The sequence below is a fragment of the Culex quinquefasciatus genome, chromosome 1, assembly GCF_015732765.1.
Source record: "Culex quinquefasciatus strain JHB chromosome 1, VPISU_Cqui_1.0_pri_paternal, whole genome shotgun sequence".
NCBI classification, from domain to species: domain Eukaryota; kingdom Metazoa; phylum Arthropoda; class Insecta; order Diptera; family Culicidae; genus Culex; species Culex quinquefasciatus.
Window position 1 is genome coordinate 48,506,426 of NC_051861.1, and position 18,159 is coordinate 48,524,584.

Here is an 18,159-nt window from a genome sequence, read left to right on the forward strand (position 1 = left end):
TATTTGTATTACAAAAGAAACGAGCTCACCAAATTCCAACAAAATCTTCAAGACAAGCTCCCGTTCAATCGTCAAGCGTTGATTCCTAACTCCGTGAACGTTTGATCCACAGGTGAACTTCAGCACTTGAATTTTCGCTTGAAATGACGTCCACGAAATCGAAACATAAGTGTGGCAGCTTCTCTGGATGTATCCGGGAATTTGAAACTGCTTTTAAAGATTCCGGCCAAGAAAGGGGATCCGGACCGCAGGCCTTATCTGGCCACAACTGCCATTTCATCCGGCGACGACTCTTGAGAAATTGAAGAGAACTGGTCCAGATAATCACGAAAACTCCACTTCCATAACTTCCACTGGCCATCATCAGAAATTTGGGCGTTGATCTTCATAATGTTAAAATATTGCGCGTCCTAAGAAATAATCAGTTTTGGTGATTATCTTGAAGGGGTCTCTAAGATAAGAGCGCAAGCATTTTTCCAATCCATCGCAGTAACCGTTTTGATTTCCGCTTTTCATTGCTGTCAGTTCAACTTAACTTTTTATGTTAATTTGTTTTCAAACTGAACGAAAAAATAAAAAAAAATGCTGTGTATCCTCAATAATTGATCTGCTTCTTTCATTTGCAAGGTGTCCACGCCGAGGCACCACTTCGCAGTCCAGTCTACACAGGGGAAAGGGCCAGGGGAATATATTAAACGGACTACTTCCGGATGGTGAATAACAATCATGTCGAGCGGACGGATTCACGATCTCTTGCCATGAGGCGCAGAGCTGAGAGCTGGTTACAGGGTTCGATCGGGGTTTTATACGCCAGGAGCAAGTCTCAAGGCCATGTGCACAACCGAGCGCAAAATGGGGTCCTTCAGGTTCATAATTAATTTTCGGCCCCAACCCGGTGACCGGTATACCAATCGAATCCCGATTCCATTTAAATTTAATCTAAACTTGTTAATTACATCTCACACTTCTTATAAACTAGCTTTATTCTTTGTCTTGGGAGGTCGCCGAATGGCTGGGCGACTCATCTAATTCGGGTTTGTTCGCTGGTGAGAGGTTGTTAATGGATATCATATGCACTCTTTCACATCTGACCGGTCGTATACAGCGACCGACGGAACCTTGACGCGCACGACCCGCACCAGTCCGTCCGACTGGACGGTGATACGGCACATGCTCCATCGGAGAGGGGGAGGGACAGAAAATTATCTTGTTTCAGGAGGACCAGCTTGCCGACCAGAAGGTTCGGCTGCCGGTGCAGATCGTTGATGTGCTAGAGCTGGTTAAGGTCAAGTTAAGATAATCCGTTGCCCACAGTTTGCAGCTCTAACTGGACTCCCATTGAATTGCTTGCCACAGCGATAGCCGGTTAGTAGGGACACCGAAGAGGTCGGGCTCAGCCGACCAAGATTTTTTCGGGAGTGATTTGCGTCACGTCTGCTCCAGAGTTGTCCTCGGTGGCGTTGCCGACTACACGGCACAGCGCGCGCATGTAGTACCAGGGCAGCTTTGGCCTCGTGTTGGTGAAGGATTGGCGTTGGTCTGCTTGCTTGCTTGGACGGAGAGGCTGAGCTACAGGAAGCAGCTAGTCTCACTCAGTTGCGGCGTGAGTCACTACGGTAGTGTACCAATGGTGGAACCTGGAGGTTTCGCGAGTGCAAGTCCGTTTTGGGTTTAGTCGGCTTAGACAGTGTGAATTCCATGTGGCTCTCCACATCTCATCTTCAACAAACCACCTCCACCATCTCCTTTCCTCGCGCCATTTAGTTCTAGGATGACATCGCTGGTCTTAACCGTCAAAGAAGATCCCCTCTCGACATATCCGGTTCAGCAGATGCTTGAGAGAACGAGAAAAAAGCCTGCCGGACGGGACAAACAACGTCCGTTGTGCGTCCATCCGACCCGGTACGGAGACTGCATCCACGGATACTTCTTAGCTGACCGCGAAGGCTGCAGAACCACTGTGTCCGGCGTCGAACCCAGGCAACCGCAGGCAGAACCAAAAAGCCAACGCCAGCCAGCCGAACAAGCTCCCACGATTTTCTCAGATTGTAACTTTATGTAAACAATTTTGGTTTGCCTAAGCCTACTTTCACTTGCCTTCGTTAGGTTTTTCCGTTGCGGCGATATCTTTCTGCGGCGATTAATTGGAGCGCAGGATTCTAATTTTTCTTGAAATTATTAATATTGCGCGTATCTAGATAATATCAATTTCAGTGATTTTACAAAACGTCTGGGTAGTATGACCGCATGACGTGGCCTGTTAAAAAAATACGATCATAGCAACCGTTAAATATTCTGTTCTATGAAAATATCTGTCACTAATCAAATGTTTTTTTATTGAGTTGGCTTTTTCCTGCTTATAAAAAGAAATTTGCTGTTCACCCGAAGGTTTGGTTTAAAATTGATAAGTTTTATTGTTACTAATAGTTATTTATTTGTATAGCTAAAATGTTATACCCTGAAGATGATTTGATTACATATGACGCATTGAACTCTGCATCCGATTCATCGGAAGACGAGTCGAGCTACGAGGATCTACTGGATCGATGTGATGGGGCCGATTCTGCTTCGTACCTCGTAAACGAATTTTTCGCGCGTGATCAGTCGGGGAATAGAGAAGAGACGAACAACGCAAGCGAACCACGTGCTTCCGGCTTTAAACCAAGATCGGTTTCCAAGAGAAAGGTAATTGATCTGTTTCAGTTTGTAAAATGTTGACGATTGATCTTGTTGTACGACTTACAGAACGGGTTGTCTACATTGAACGAGCCGTCAGGAAGCAAGAGGCAAAAGAAAAGCCGTTTAAAGGCGAATATATTCGAAAATCAAACTTCATTTCAACAATTATTTCATGTACAATAAAAACTAATGCTAAACCTTAAGAGCCTTATTAAAACCCACACTTGGATCAAAGAGACCCCCCGGAAAGTATCCACAATCTCTGCACACTCCAAAATGTTGCAAAACGACTCGAGCATTCCGTTAACACCCAGAAAACAAAGCATTGAAGCTCTTGAACGGCGAGTAAGCTCGCCTCGGAACACGATCCGCTCTCCAATAGGAGCGTACCCCTTGGTCCTCAATATTCCTCGGTTGTCAACAGCAAACTCGCCAAGAAACTCAAATTATGAATGACCCACATCAGAACAGATAGTTCAGCTTGATACCGGGCACACATCTTGAGTCCGCAACTGCACCGATCGATGCTTCAGAACTTTCCAGATGTATCCTTCGGCATGCAATATGCGATTGATGGTTGTGATGCATTTTTGCTAGCCGAACTTGAGCTGAAACATTGTTTTGCCTCGTCCAGAAGGAGGTCGATCTAATATGACCTTCCGGACGGTGAAAATTTTATATAAACCTGCTCCCTTTCCTTTCTCGAGCAAAGCTCGTTTTCGTCGTGCATTTCAATCTAGTTTGAAATCGTAGATGGGTGCTTGCCATAAATTTTGGCCAATCTAGTTTTACTTAGTTTTAAGTAGAAAAAGTCGTAAATGCAATGGAGGGCCGTGTTGGGTGAAGCGTGCTTGTGAAGCACTTCCTGCCGAGCATGCGCCATGTCTAAAAAAACAATTGATTTGTGTTCAAATTTACTTTTAATATTAAAAAAAAAATACCACCTTGAAAGGTTAAGAATCGATATTTTCCTCAGAATGACAGTTGTTGGTGAAAATTATATTCATTTCAATGCTTGCTGTGCCGTTTCAGTTTCAGTTCAGTTAGTTTATCTGTCATGCGGCTGTCATGCGACCATTTTTATGCGGTCATACCAACGCCAACAAATTCTAATTATTAACGCCCGCAGTAATACATTTTTTTCACAAAAAAATCGGTGAAAAAACGACAGCTAAAAATTTTCGCTTCCGACTTCGCGCACGGTTTGCTGCGATCAGCAAAGTTTCACGAAAATCGAAGAGGGGTCGGGGCAACTTTTTCCGATTTCGTGTGAGTTGGTGGAGAATTACCCTATTACTTTTAAGTTTTAAGTTTTAAGTTTTAAGTTTTAAGTTTTAAGTTTTAAGATTTAAGTTTTAAGTTTTAAGTTTTAAGTTTTAAGTTTTAAGTTTTAAGTTTTAAGTTTTAAGTTTTAAGTTTTAAGTTTTAAGTTTTAAGTTTTAAGTTTTAAGTTTTAAGTTTTAAGTTTTAAGTTTTAAGTTTTAAGTTTTAAGTTTTAAGTTTTAAGTTTTAAGTTTTAAGTTTTAAGTTTTAAGTTTTAAGTTTTAAGTTTTAAGTTTTAAGTTTTAAGTTTTAAGTTTTAAGTTTTAAGTTTTAAGTTTTAAGTTTTAAGTTTTAAGTTTTAAGTTTTAAGTTTTAAGTTTTAAGTTTTAAGTTTTAAGTTTTAAGTTTTAAGTTTTAAGTTTTAAGTTTTAAGTTTTAAGTTTTAAGTTTTAAGTTTTAAGTTTTAAGTTTTAAGTTTTAAGTTTTAAGTTTTAAGTTTTAAGTTTTAAGTTTTAAGTTTTAAGTTTTAAGTTTTAAGTTTTAAGTTTTAAGTTTTAAGTTTTAAGTTTTAAGTTTTAAGTTTTAGTTTTTAGTTTTTAGTTTTTAGTTTTTAGTTTTTAGTTTTAGTTTTTAGTTTTTAGTTTTTAGTTTTTAGTTTTTAGTTTTTAGTTTTTAGTTTTTAGTTTTTAGTTTTTAGTTTTAGTTTTTAGTTTTTAGTTTTTAGTTTTTAGTTTTTAGTTTTAGTTTTTAGTTTTTAGTTTTTAGTTTTTAGTTTTTAGTTTTTAGTTTTTAGTTTTTAGTTTTTAGTTTTTAGTTTTTAGTTTTTAGTTTTTAGTTTTTAGTTTTTAGTTTTAGTTTTTAGTTTTTAGTTTTTAGTTTTTAGTTTTTAGTTTTTAGTTTTTAGTTTTTAGTTTTTAGTTTTTAGTTTTTAGTTTTTAGTTTTTAGTTTTTAGTTTTTAGTTTTTAGTTTTTAGTTTTTAGTTTTTAGTTTTTAGTTTTTAGTTTTTAGTTTTTAGTTTTTAGTTTTTAGTTTTTAGTTTTAGTTTTTAGTTTTTAGTTTTAGTTTTTAGTTTTTAGTTTTTAGTTTTTAGTTTTTAGTTTTTAGTTTTTAGTTTTTAGTTTTTAGTTTTTAGTTTTTAGTTTTTAGTTTTTAGTTTTTAGTTTTTAGTTTTTAGTTTTTAGTTTTTAGTTTTTAGTTTTTAGTTTTTAGTTTTAGTTTTTAGTTTTTAGTTTTTAGTTTTAGTTTTTAGTTTTTAGTTTTAGTTTTTAGTTTTTAGTTTTTAGTTTTTAGTTTTTAGTTTTTAGTTTTTAGTTTTTAGTTTTTAGTTTTTAGTTTTAGTTTTTAGTTTTTAGTTTTTAGTTTTTAGTTTTTAGTTTTTAGTTTTTAGTTTTTAGTTTTTAGTTTTAGTTTTAGTTTTTAGTTTTTAGTTTTTAGTTTTTAGTTTTTAGTTTTTAGTTTTTAGTTTTTAGTTTTTAGTTTTAGTTTTTAGTTTTTAGTTTTTAGTTTTTAGTTTTTAGTTTTTAGTTTTTAGTTTTTAGTTTTTAGTTTTTAGTTTTTAGTTTTTAGTTTTTAGTTTTTAGTTTTTAGTTTTTAGTTTTTAGTTTTTAGTTTTTAGTTTTTAGTTTTTAGTTTTTAGTTTTTAGTTTTTAGTTTTTAGTTTTTAGTTTTTAGTTTTAGTTTTTAGTTTTTAGTTTTTAGTTTTTAGTTTTTAGTTTTTAGTTTTTAGTTTTTAGTTTTTAGTTTTTAGTTTTTAGTTTTTAGTTTTTAGTTTTTAGTTTTTAGTTTTTAGTTTTTAGTTTTAGTTTTTAGTTTTTAGTTTTTAGTTTTTAGTTTTTAGTTTTTAGTTTTTAGTTTTAGTTTTTAGTTTTTAGTTTTTAGTTTTTAGTTTTTAGTTTTTAGTTTTTAGTTTTTAGTTTTTAGTTTTTAGTTTTTAGTTTTTAGTTTTTAGTTTTTAGTTTTTAGTTTTTAGTTTTTAGTTTTTAGTTTTTAGTTTTTAGTTTTTAGTTTTTAGTTTTTAGTTTTTAGTTTTTAGTTTTTAGTTTTTAGTTAAAAAAAAAGAAATAGTTTTGCTCCTCTGTGTTAATATTATTTGTTCAGAAAATAAACCACACCAAAGCTTCTGTTAAACTGTAAAAAGTAACTCAGTAGGTGAACTGAACCCACAAATTATTCAACTTTTCTGCTTGTCTTACGGTTCTTTCAAAGTGACCACTGCTGGCTGGCTGGTGGATCCCCGTAATTATACCACGCTCGCTCGGTTTTCGCGAACCCTCGATCATCGTTGATTCTCAAGTTAGTATTTATTAGCATTTCAAGTGGCACGCATCGCTGCCTCCACCAAAGGGGTCACCAATACAACGAGGCTTAACACTAATCGCCTTTGTTTTTTTTTACTGATTTTTTTTAAGTTTGATCAATGTGGTAATCTGGAGTGCTTTCACATCATAAACCTTAAGGAAAGTTAGTTTTTTTTCAACGAAAGTAAGATAAGATTTAACACGGTGAGAACTTGTATCAAAATTTATCGTGCCCAGCTACCGGCTTTTTAGGATTTACAAACAAATCTTCGTTTCAGTCACGTGGTCCAAGGACAAACGCTCTCTCGTGCTCTCCGAGTTCAACCACAAGTAAGAATCCGAACGCGCCCACCAACACAACTGCAACAGAGCAGCAACGATGGATAGCGACGGTACAAGTGATGGCAGATCTTTTGACAATAAAACGGTTGATGCAGTTTGAAAGAATTCGATTTCTCAGTGTTTGGCGCAAGACGCATGGTTGTTTATTGTACTAAAAGCCCGTGCGTCTCCATTGGAATGGATTTTGAGAGGTTCTTTCCAAAAAGCTGACGTAAACTAGAGGTATTTGGAAAACACGTTTCAGAATAGCCTGCTCTCCCCTTTAGTTGCTGCTTTATCACCACTCAAGAACTGGTTCCCACTGCCAGCAGTCTAGACGCTACGGTCGAACGGAACGGTTGTATTTCCGACACGTTCCTCGTCGTCGCCGGGATTCCGTGCAAACACCGCGTGGATTGTAACCGTTGTTTATCAACGCGTTATCGCTGCTGGTTGATACGTCGACGACGTCGATAGACAGGACAGGTGGCCAAAGGTAAACAAACCGGTGAGCCGGCGGCTTGCGTGTGTGTGTCACCTGAGAGTGCGAACCAGTTCTGATGTGCAATGTGACATCAAACGGCTCGCAGTGGAACATGAGTCGAAGGCAATCAGGCCAGGTTGAGCAATGGAGCTCATTGTTGTGGTGGAAATGGTGTGCGGGGTGGAACAACAGACGGTTGGTAGAGCAAATCTACCAGGAAAGTGGTATCTTATCAGGCGAAGCATTTTTATTTGGAAAAAAGCATTGCCCAAGGTATCGAAAGTGGCTTGGAAGCGATAACAGGTGTTGGGTGTAAGTTGTTTGAAGAATCGAGCAAGTTTTTTGCCATAGCAAACACTGAGACAAATAAACAAATGTCTTCAAAAATAAAGTTTATGGCCAAAACATTTAATCAAATGATTAATCCATTAATTTACAAAATAGCGAAAATCATCAATCATGTAATGTTCAACTTGTGTTGTATCGATATTGTTTAAACATTTATAGTTTAAGCATTTTATTTGGTTTTTTCTGTTTTAAATTTCATAAATAGTAAAACTGGAAACAATGAAAATAATTTCATATGGATGTTTTCCCGAAATAATTTGCCTAATTTGCAGTAATCTCAAAAGTGATGGATGATAAAAAATATCTTCTTCAAAGAAATCTCCATCTCAATTAAATGAATTGGCAGCTTATTTCTATGAAAACACTATATTTTCAAAACATCTCAACCTTGATGAAAGTGCTGATAATATGATAGCATGTTATTGATTAAAATGAATACTGTATTAAATTCAACAGGATCCAACATCGAAGAAAAATATGTTTAGTGAGACACTCGATCGACACTCGACCGATTTGAAGATTTCTAATGGATTTAATGGAATATCTCATGAAAGCTCAAGCGAAAAGTGGAACAGTGATACATTAAAGTGATAAGCTTGAAGAAATATGAAAAAAAGGAGAACAAATAGGTTCTTATAACATCCAGATTTTATTAATTTTTGGTTTTATTAAAAAGAATTGAACCAGTTTTGTAATTTTTTTCGTCGAAATGATAGACACCATGCAACACCATGAAAGTTAACATTGCTGGAGACGCATTTTCTTCCAGGTTTTCTTGATGATTTTTTCTACTAACAACTCCAAATAAATGCTTTCTATTTAAGTTAAATTCATTTACAGGGGAGACAAATCTAAACTTATTTTTCGCAAAAAAAAAACTTAAAATCTATATTTTAACAACTTTTATTACACTAAGCTAGTGAGGTGCCATCCACAAATATTCTTCTTTGTAGCCTGTCAATGCCATAGAATTTTTAAAACTTTTTTGTATTTAGCTCATTTTTGTTTTTGAAATTCCTGGTATTGTTTAAAGAAAAAATATAATAAAAAAATATCAAAGCAAAAAAGTTATGAAAAAAGAAACACAGAAACTAATAAGTAATAATAATAGATTAATTCTCTACTTTCCGAAATCGACTTTCCTTTCTTTTTTTGTTTATTTGAACAAAACCCATTTTGCATCATCATCATTTTCCTGCATACAAGGCAATTTTCTGATCGTTTTGATGCCATTAGCAAAATGCAGGTTGTGATAAGGACATCAAAGAAAATCCATTCCAAATAAGAAAATCTGACCCAACATTTCAAAATGTCCAGCATATGTATTTTTAGCTCTTGATTCTAAAATTTCTAAATTAGTCAACCATGGTCATGGTCATGATTCCATCATTTCTAATTTTTTTTTATTCAAAAAAAGGCGTAAATTTTACAAAAGTTTATTTTTAACATTGAAAACTGAACTGGTAGTTCCCGAGATATCGCGAGTTGAAAAATTAGGGAAAATTAGATAACGCTAAGAAAAAACTCACTCAGTTTACTAAAAGTACGATTAACACTATAAAAATTAAGATTGCAAGAAATTTTCTAAATCTAAATAAAAAAAGAAAACTTAAAAATCATTGAAAAACTTGAAAACTTGAAACATTACCCTGCAATTTTGTCGAAGACACCAAATCGAAAATTCCTTCTCAAGATACAGGTTTTGGAACATTCCCATGTCTTTATTATAAGACCATTGCCAAAAATTTCAAAATGACTTCTTTCGGCAAGGGAATTGATGTAAAATGTTTCATTCAAAAAATGTATGGTACTAGGGGAAGTAAACCCTTTCCAATCAAACACCTATCTTCGTCATATGAAGAGTTTGATGCTCGATTAAAGCTCCCAAAAATACTATTTAGAATGTAAACTTACCAGCATCGGCACCGCCTCGAGTAAGCACACAAATTTATGCAATTTACTGGCCAAAAAGATCAAATTTATTGAACTTTTGATCATAATTTGTATTTTGCGAGACCATTTCTCATCATTTGGTAGCACACACATCCACACGCAAGGTGAGAGGTTAACTGCTTAACGAAAGTCGCCATCAATATCTTTTCACTTGCGCTAACGATTTCAAATTTCAAGATACAAACTTGCTTCCAACTACCGGCAACATGTTCTTTTGTACATTCTTTAGTCACTCACTTGAACAATAATCCCGAAACATGTAAATAATTAGCAAGCGCCATCCAAAAAACAAACGCGCTAAGTCTTTTGACGCTTCAATTTTGACTACCCATTCCAATCGAAGGCTGAAGAAAACCGAGCGAGAAGCGAAGGTAAATAAAGTACAAAGGGTGCGCCTGTTTTAATAAGCCAGTGATGCCAGGAAATTTTCTCTATAAATGCTACTTTTCGTATGTGTTCGCTTAAAATTTCATCAATTTTGGCACCACGAAGCAGACCCAAAAGAGCACTGGAAGAAAAAAAGAACTAAGCTGAAAATAAAAAAATGGGCGTGGCCCAATGCACTCGACTCATAAGAATGTATTTGGGAAATATTTTTGTTTAAATGCTTGTAAAAGAAAAAGCATAACTTTTAATAAAAGTGAAAATAAACAGAAATGTTCACAAAAAGTTGCTCTACTCGTTGGTGTACTTGGTTTTAGTAAATTTCAAGGAACACTCCAGATTATCCAGCATCATTCAAACACGACTGCTTATTAGGCTTAAAATGGGTATATTTCCCCTACCCTTACAAAAGTTGAAACACTTCCCAAGTCAGAATTAAATCAATGTCGACTCAAATTAATAACTAAGTAACAGTTATTTGTTAAATCAAGCACAAGTTTATTAAATAAACATGAAACAAGATTTTAGGGAGTTTATATATTTTTTGCTGAATAAAATGAAAGATTTTGTTTTATGAAACCAATTACAAAACTTGAACGAGAAAATTTAAAGTATTGGAATCTCTAATCTAGAGTTTTTTTTTAATTTCCTAGTTATGGAATCCCTTTCGTTTATAGGACCTTTAAAAAAACTCTCAATCAGTATAAATGATGTTAAAGCTTGAATAATTTAAAGATAAATATGGTATGGGTTTCAATTAAGCATTAAATATCTATTAACTTTATGTGTAAAAGGTTGAAAAGGTCAAAGTCAATGCATCAATAATAATTATAGAATCGAAAAAGCCCTTCTTTGTTTTATGCAGTCAAGTGTTGTGTGTTTGTACGGATACACTCTTGACAGAAGCTGTTTATTTTCGCTAAAAATGCACACATAAAAGAAAGAAACGCGGTTCGATCCGCCAAGGTTGGCCGGCCAGAATACCGAGCCGTTGCCACGGCAACCTCTGCTGAATTGCATTATTTTAAGACGACTGTTTCGAGAACACAAAATTCCGACCGACTGGGATTCTTTGCGACGAATAAGTGGAAAAAAACATTAAGCCGCAAATATTTATCGCCCCACCAAATTTTCAATTTATTCGCATGGTCCTTTATGCGCTTTTATGCTCGTTATGGTGGGAGGGCTACAATGTTTTAGATTTATGTCAAAATTGAGCTGAATTAGATATTTTTGAAGCTAGACAAAGTTAGAGTTTTTTTGAATTTAAACATTTTTTAAAATTTAATTCAACAAAGCTCACATGACTATGGAGAAAAATACCACATGAGCGTGGTAAAAAATCGAACCATCAATAACCGAGGGATCCAAAACCAATTTTTCCCCACAAGATTACGATCCGCGGAACCTTTATTTGTCACGCTGATGAATTTTCCCAGATTGTGGCAACCCGTTTTGTTTTGAAAAGGATGGGTTCTACCACAGCGGAGAAATGAAAAGAAAAGCGCTTTCGTGTTTCTGTTTTGTTTGGCCCGTCACCGGACACATTGTCAGGGGGTGGATAAAATTTGATGGATCATTTCACTTGTAAAGAGCAAACCGATGTATTTGCCAACAAAAATCTGATCAAAATGAGAGGAACAAGAAATGGTTGTGTACCATAAAATAGTATCGTGACTAAAATATTAACCAAACAACATTCAATGAAAGTTTTTGCTTGTTTTTTTTTTTGTACGCATCACCACCTAAATTCTGTGTTATGCGGAAATAAATAATGTGCATAACTTTGTACCGTCTTCAAAACAAATCAAACAAAACAGCAACATAAATTCATTCTAAGAAATTTGAGATTCTTCCTACAATATAAAACATTTTCACAACACTAAATAATTTGAAATTCATCTAGTTATTTTTAAGAACCTTTTTTCTGGCAAAATTCGAATTCATTATATGTTTTACCCATGCGACAAAATTTGTCTCTCCTCCAGCAGCTGAAGCAAGAAACCAGAACGTGGAATGTTTCCATAATGACGATACATTCCGTTAAAGGATGTCGTCATTTTACCAGGATGCTTCGTATTTATCCACTATGCTGCTGCTATCTAGCGAAGCGCGAAGTCTATGGGTGTCATAATCCAATTATTTTGCAAACAAAACAAATCGTTTGTCATTTATATGTTGTCACCGGTAGCGGAACCGGCAGTTTGTGCTGATATTATTCCTTGAAAAAGTGTTCTTGTACCGTCAGTGGGGGTGACTCGTTCCAAGAACAAATCCTGTGGTTTTAGAAGCTGTCTAAAGTTGGCCAAAAATGACCTCTCGAAAATTTTTCAAACGATTGCTTTTTAAGGTAAAGTCCATCAAATTACACCATATTTTGGTAAAATGTTAGTAAACTATCTAAAAACAATTCTACGATAAAATATGTTCGATGTTATATAAATTGTTTTTATTATTAAGAAATTACGAGAAGTGTATCGTTTTTTGACCCATAGTCACCCCCACTAACGGTAGTTCAATAGCATGACATAGGGGAGACTTGATCCCCTTTTTTGTATCGCACATAACTCTGTCAGTTTCTCACAAAACTTTGAACTTTTTGCATGAATTGAAAGCTTAAACATTTAACTATGTTTGGCTGACAAGGGTATTTCATCAGATAAACACTTCGAATCATGCCAAGCGTTTTAAAAAAATATTTTAAACCGGCATTTTCAAAATGTTGGGGGTAATTTGATCCTCCTTTCAACATTTTTATGAAATGTTAAGCAAAATGTTTCTTATTCATCCAAACTGTTAATTTTCTATAAGTTACAGCAATTTCGCATTAAACCTGTACGTTTGTGTTCAAAATATAACAAGGTTAGTTTGTAAAATATTTAAAAACATAACATTTTTTTTTGACCAAAATTGAGCATGTTTACAAAAGCTGGTAATTTTTGTTTACAAAACTTTTGAAAAATGGTTCAAACTGCAGTAAGTTATGTACAACTATACTAAAGGAAACTTTGTAAGAAAACCCAGCCCAATTATTTAATCTTGAGACTGATTCCAGTGACTGTAAAAATGCAGGGATCAAGTCTCCCTAAACGCACTTTTTTAAACAATTGATTGTAAAAACAGTACGACGATAAATTTAACGTCAAATGCGTAAGGATTTTGGAGTTGATATGTTTATCAAACAATTCACGTATAAAACATATTTTTTTGAATAATTTTTGAGTGTTTTCTATACATATCAAAACAAAGAAAAATGATCTCTTGGAAGTTTTTTGCAGCACTTTTTAGAAAAATGTGTGTAACTCAATCTAAACATTTTTTAATTTTTTTCTTTGTTTTCTACAATGAGTTTTAGTCAATTTCGCACAACTTTCTAGAACAAAGCTTATTGTTTTACCCATATGCTGACGAGATACAGGCTTGGGATCAAGTGTTCCCGGGGATCAAGTCTCCCCACTCTCCCCTAAAGAAATTAACTTTAACTGTGGTTTCTTTCTGTTAAAAAAATGAAGCGAAGCAAATTAAAAAAAGCTCAACTAATTAGGTTTGGATCAGGTATTACCAAGGGTCCTGATTTTCGGTTCAATTAACAGAAACCACTCACTCATCGCCTATCCATTCGTCGCCTATTCCAACCCGCTAGCATTCATGAGCGAATGAGTCTCGCAAGCAGCCAGCGAGTGGCCCGAACTGTTCACTCAGCGAACAAATACATCGTGAAAATATTTGCCTACTCCGTCGCTCGACGACACTCACACACTACCATGCTCAGCGAAGAGCCATTCTCACAAAATGCCAGCGCGGCAGTCTTTTTGTCTTCACGCCCTCAGTTTGCCATCAATTTGATTTTTCTTGGTGGATGTTTCTTTGAATGGTGTCTATAATATTATGAAATCAAAATAAATGCACAATTTAATTGATAACATTGATTTTAGGCAACCCAAATCAATGAGTATAACGCAGCGCATCAGAGAAAAAATGTTTTCAGTTCAGAGTAATCGGCGACGTTCGGCCTGCCTGAGCCGTTCGGAGACTGAGCCGATCAGAGAGAGAGAAGAGTAGAAAAGAGAGTGTTCGAGAGCGAATGATAGAGTGACAAACGGTAGGAATTCATCAGGGCAGTATCGCGTCGCCTGCTATTTGTGCTCGCGAATGGAGTGGTTGATTTTGAGCAATCAGGACCCTTGCGGTATTACATAATTCATGATTGAACCTTTCAAAACAAGTTTGTACCATCACATTAATTAAACAAGATACTAATATCGATGAAACAACTGAAACGAAACTATTGGCACTACGCCCCCCGGGGCATGGCCTTCCTCTAACGTGGGATTTCTGCTCCAGCGCCTCTGACGAGACAGGAGAAACCGGGACCGACGTTTTACTTCACCATCCGATAGAAGCTCAGTGGATAAGGCGGGAATCGAACCCGCGTCTCATAGCATCATCGGGATCGGCAGCCGAAGCCGCTACCCCTGCGCCACGAGACCCACCAACTGCTGATGTCATATTTAATTAAATCTTTGATGACATACCACAAGAAATAGCAGAACAAACGTTTCATGATCAAGTTTTCTTCGCAAATCGTTCGAAACTTGTTCTGGGTGGACTGAAACATGACAAGAATACATTGCTTATATAAATCGTTCTTAAAAGTCGTCGTGCAAGCATTGTGTGGCAAAACAAACAAGACAGTTAAAGTCACGAATGCTGAATATAATCAATGAAAGCACATCACTAAAATAAATTCAATAAAAAGAAGCAAACAAAAATACTTCCGCAATACGCACATCAGACGTAATCAAAATAAATATTATCACCCATATAATGTTTGAAATAACTTTTTTTTATAAGCTGAGGTTAAGTATCTGTAGAAAATCTTGGTGATACTGTACCATCCCATTTTGACTTTTCTGGGGTAATGTCACCTTTTCAGTCTAAATTGTGGTAAAATTACATCGTAAAAGAGGTATTCCAAAATTAAACAATTTTCGACTGTGCACCTGGGAATGGGTAAATCTTTTATCTTTTATCTTTTTTTTAACTCATAAAATGTTTGATATAACCTTTTTCATTTGTAATTCCGTTATTTTGAACATAAATTGTAGTAAAATTACATTATTAGAGAGGTCATTTCACAGAAGCACGTAGACCCAGCTATACCTATCGAATCAGAATAAAAAATGAACAAATATATATCTGTATGGCAATTAATGTCCAATGTTTTGAATGTTTTTCCCCCTAAAACTGAAGATCTTGTTATCTGTTCTCAAGTTATAACCCCATTACTCTTTGGTAGATCTATACCAAAAATTTGATGTCAGATGTAAATTATTTCCGGATTTTTGCTATGACTATTTTTTGGTAAGAAATGAGGAAAGCAGAAATCAGATAGGTGGATTAAGTTTGAGGAAATCTTTGACTATAAATTTTAAATTTTAATTTGTTTATAGGTGTGTACATAATACATTTGATTTGTATTATTTTCAGTTATGTTAAGTTTTAATGTTAAATTCAATGGAAATTCCACACAAATGTCCTCTTTTAAGACCTTTTGTTTGATACAAAATTAATGACACAAAACAAAACATGTTTATTTTAAACGAAGGACGCAACAAAATAATCAACGAGAAATCGAAATGCCAAATAAACTTGCAAATTCATTCAGCAGAAACTTGTGAAGTGCAATTTGGCTTACTAAACACATAAAGAATACTTCCAACATTCCAGCCCACGCCGAACCAAGTGTCTGTGTCTGCCGTTGGGGTCCCCACAAAGTTGGCGACAGAAATTTCTAAGACCTGCATTTATGTTGTTTATTTTACCACCAGCGATCTGCCCTTTTCGACCCCACCAAATCAGAGCAGGGTAGATGACGATGTGGTGGAGCCCACAACAAAGACTCTGGAAACCCTGACCTGGATATAAATTAGAAATTATTTTCCACGCACACACATTCCATTCTGGTCGGCGAATGAGACGGAAAGAGACGGCAAATGTAAGCCCTTTTCCGAGAAAGGCACGTACGAGGAACACACTGACGCTGCTCTAATAAAAGTGTAACAAAATTATGAGTATTTGATTAACATACTAATTGTCCGGGAAGGCTGCCCCGTAGGGGAGGCAACCCCCCACGAAGAAATCTCATGTGGCGCAAAGTTCGGAGCGCGTACTTGTCTTTGACATGTATGACGTTTCTTAAAGAAGAAAACTGTTTAAGAAACCAAAACATTGAATAAAAAAGTTTATAAAAGTTTAATTAACAACTGAAGCACATTCTTTTGTCTTACATCAAAACTGATGAGCCAAGGGTTAGCTTGCACACGTGCAACTTAAATCTGTTGCAAAGCTAATTTGACTGATGCTCAGGAGAAAAAGTTTGTCTCTTTGATAAATAATTTAAATTTGCTCAGCCTTTTATGCTGTCTTGTTATTTTTGCCAACATAGCACTTGTATTTGTAGGCACTGGAAATTCAATTATTTAACACTGCGATAGCTCAGTTGAATATCCTCTTTTTCCGCAGAACTCGTTTGTTCTGTACTAGATGGGTTAGTATATGACTAGATATCCCTGGAGCGATACCACGCCAGTACAAGAGTGTGCAACGTGTTAATTGGAAACTAATTCGATTAGTTAGCTTTGCCCGTTCGTTTGAATACAGGTGAGGTTTGCCAGTACAGTGCGGGGGTGAAATTACATTAACAATAGCTTTGCGTTTATAATAAAGCGGTCTTTGTGGCATAGGAACCAGTTGTTTGACGTAGTGTTAAGGTGAAACGGAAATTTGATGTCAAAGGGACATTTATGTAAAATTAGACGCCCAATTTGATGGCGTATTCAAAATTTCGAAAAAATAAACGTATTTTTCATTAAAAAAAAGTTCAAGATGGTATGTCAGAGACATAACCGAAAGACATAGGACCAAACAATTTGAATGTGTTGTTGGATTGCTAGTGAAATCTGGAATAAGATTATTTTATTTTGTTTCATAGATTTGTCGGCAAAATTATCATAAATGTTCTCCCAAGGTGAACCTTCCATGAGGGCACCGACAACTCCAGGTTGTGGCCACTACGGTCGAAATGTCAATTTTCATGTTCAGTATCAAAAACCATGAATTTTGATACCCATATTGCCACAACTCGTATGGTTCTGTAAAAGACCCTCTGGGCTCCGGGGGAACCTGCTTTGAGACCACCGGCCACTCAAGGTTGTGGCCACTACTGTCGGAATGTAAATTTTCATGTTCAGTATCAAAAACCATGAATTTTGATACCCATATTGCCACAACTCGTATGGTTCTGTAAAAAACCCTCTGGGCCCCGGGGGAACCTGCTTTGAGATCACCAGCCACTCAAGGTTGTGGCCACTACTGTCGGAATGTAAATTTTCATGTTCAGTATCAAAAACCATGAATTTTGATACCCATATAGCCACAACTCTTATGGTTCTGTAAAAGTTCCCCCAGGCCCCGGGGGAACCTTCTTTGAGGGCACCGGCCACTCCATGTTGTGGCCACTACTATGTCCCGCCCGTGTGGATCAATCGGACCACGCACTGGACTCACAATCCTGAGGTCGCTGGTTCGAATCCCGCGGCGGGCGCTCTAAAAATTCTTTGTGTAAATATGGGTATTCGGCGCCGTCACTCCGTGTCATACTTTCATACACTTAGGAGCCCAGGGCGGCGAAGTCCTTGTAGATAAAAGGAAGACACTAGTGGTTGGTACTAGCAATGGTGGCCGACAGCTATAAAGTCAACTTCGTTTCTTCTTATGGTTCTGTAAAAGTTCCCCCTGGCCCCGGGGGAACCTGCTTTGAGATCACCGGCCACTCCAGGTTGTGGACACTACTGTCGAAATGGCCATTATTATGTTCAGTATCAAAAAGCATGAATTTTGATACCCATATTGCCACAACTCGTATGGTTCTGTATATGTTCCCCCAGGCCCCGGGGGAACCTTCTTTGAGGGCACCGGCCACTCCAGGTCGTGGCCAACACTGTCGAAATGGCCATTTTCATGTTCAGTATCAAAAACCATGAATTTTGATACCCATATTGCCACAACTAGTATGGTTCTGTAAAAGTTCCCCCGGGCCCCGGGGGAACCTTCTTTGAGGGCACCGGCCACTCCAGGTTGTGGCCACTACTGTCGAAATGGCCATTATTATGTTCAGTATCAAAAACCATGAATTTTGATACCCATATTGCCACAACTAGTATGGTTCTGTAAAAGTTCCCCCGGGCCCCGAGGGAACCTACTTCGAGGCCACTCCAGGTTTTTTCCACCACCAATTCGACATTTTTCATGAGAACCGCCGCATCATAGCGACTTCCACGCCGTTCGCTTCGCTCGAATTTCCTCCTTCTGCTGCCGGTGGTTCTTCCTTCTGGTTGCTGGTCCTCTTCTTCTATTGGCCGCTGCTG

At 36.3% G+C, this 18,159-nt stretch overlaps 2 protein-coding genes and 1 long non-coding RNA gene across 3 annotated transcripts in view; 2 read left to right on the top strand and 1 right to left on the bottom strand.

Moving 5' to 3' along the window:
• Positions 1–18,159, bottom strand: part of LOC6034950 (RNA helicase aquarius) — a 128,995-nt gene that overhangs the window by 10,357 nt on the left and 100,479 nt on the right. The window lies entirely within an intron of this gene.
• Positions 2,329–2,788, top strand: LOC119765517. The gene is made up of 3 exons (XR_005276789.1): positions 2,329–2,388; positions 2,444–2,685; positions 2,746–2,788. It is a non-coding gene; the product is annotated as an uncharacterized LOC119765517 (long non-coding RNA).
• LOC6034948 (probable G-protein coupled receptor Mth-like 11) overlaps positions 6,877–18,159 on the top strand; it is a 45,654-nt gene continuing 34,371 nt past the window's right edge. Inside the window, exon 1 of the mRNA XM_038249520.1 lies at positions 6,877–7,057. The gene's annotated coding sequence lies outside the window, so the exon portion shown is untranslated. The remainder of the gene's footprint in view (positions 7,058–18,159) is intronic.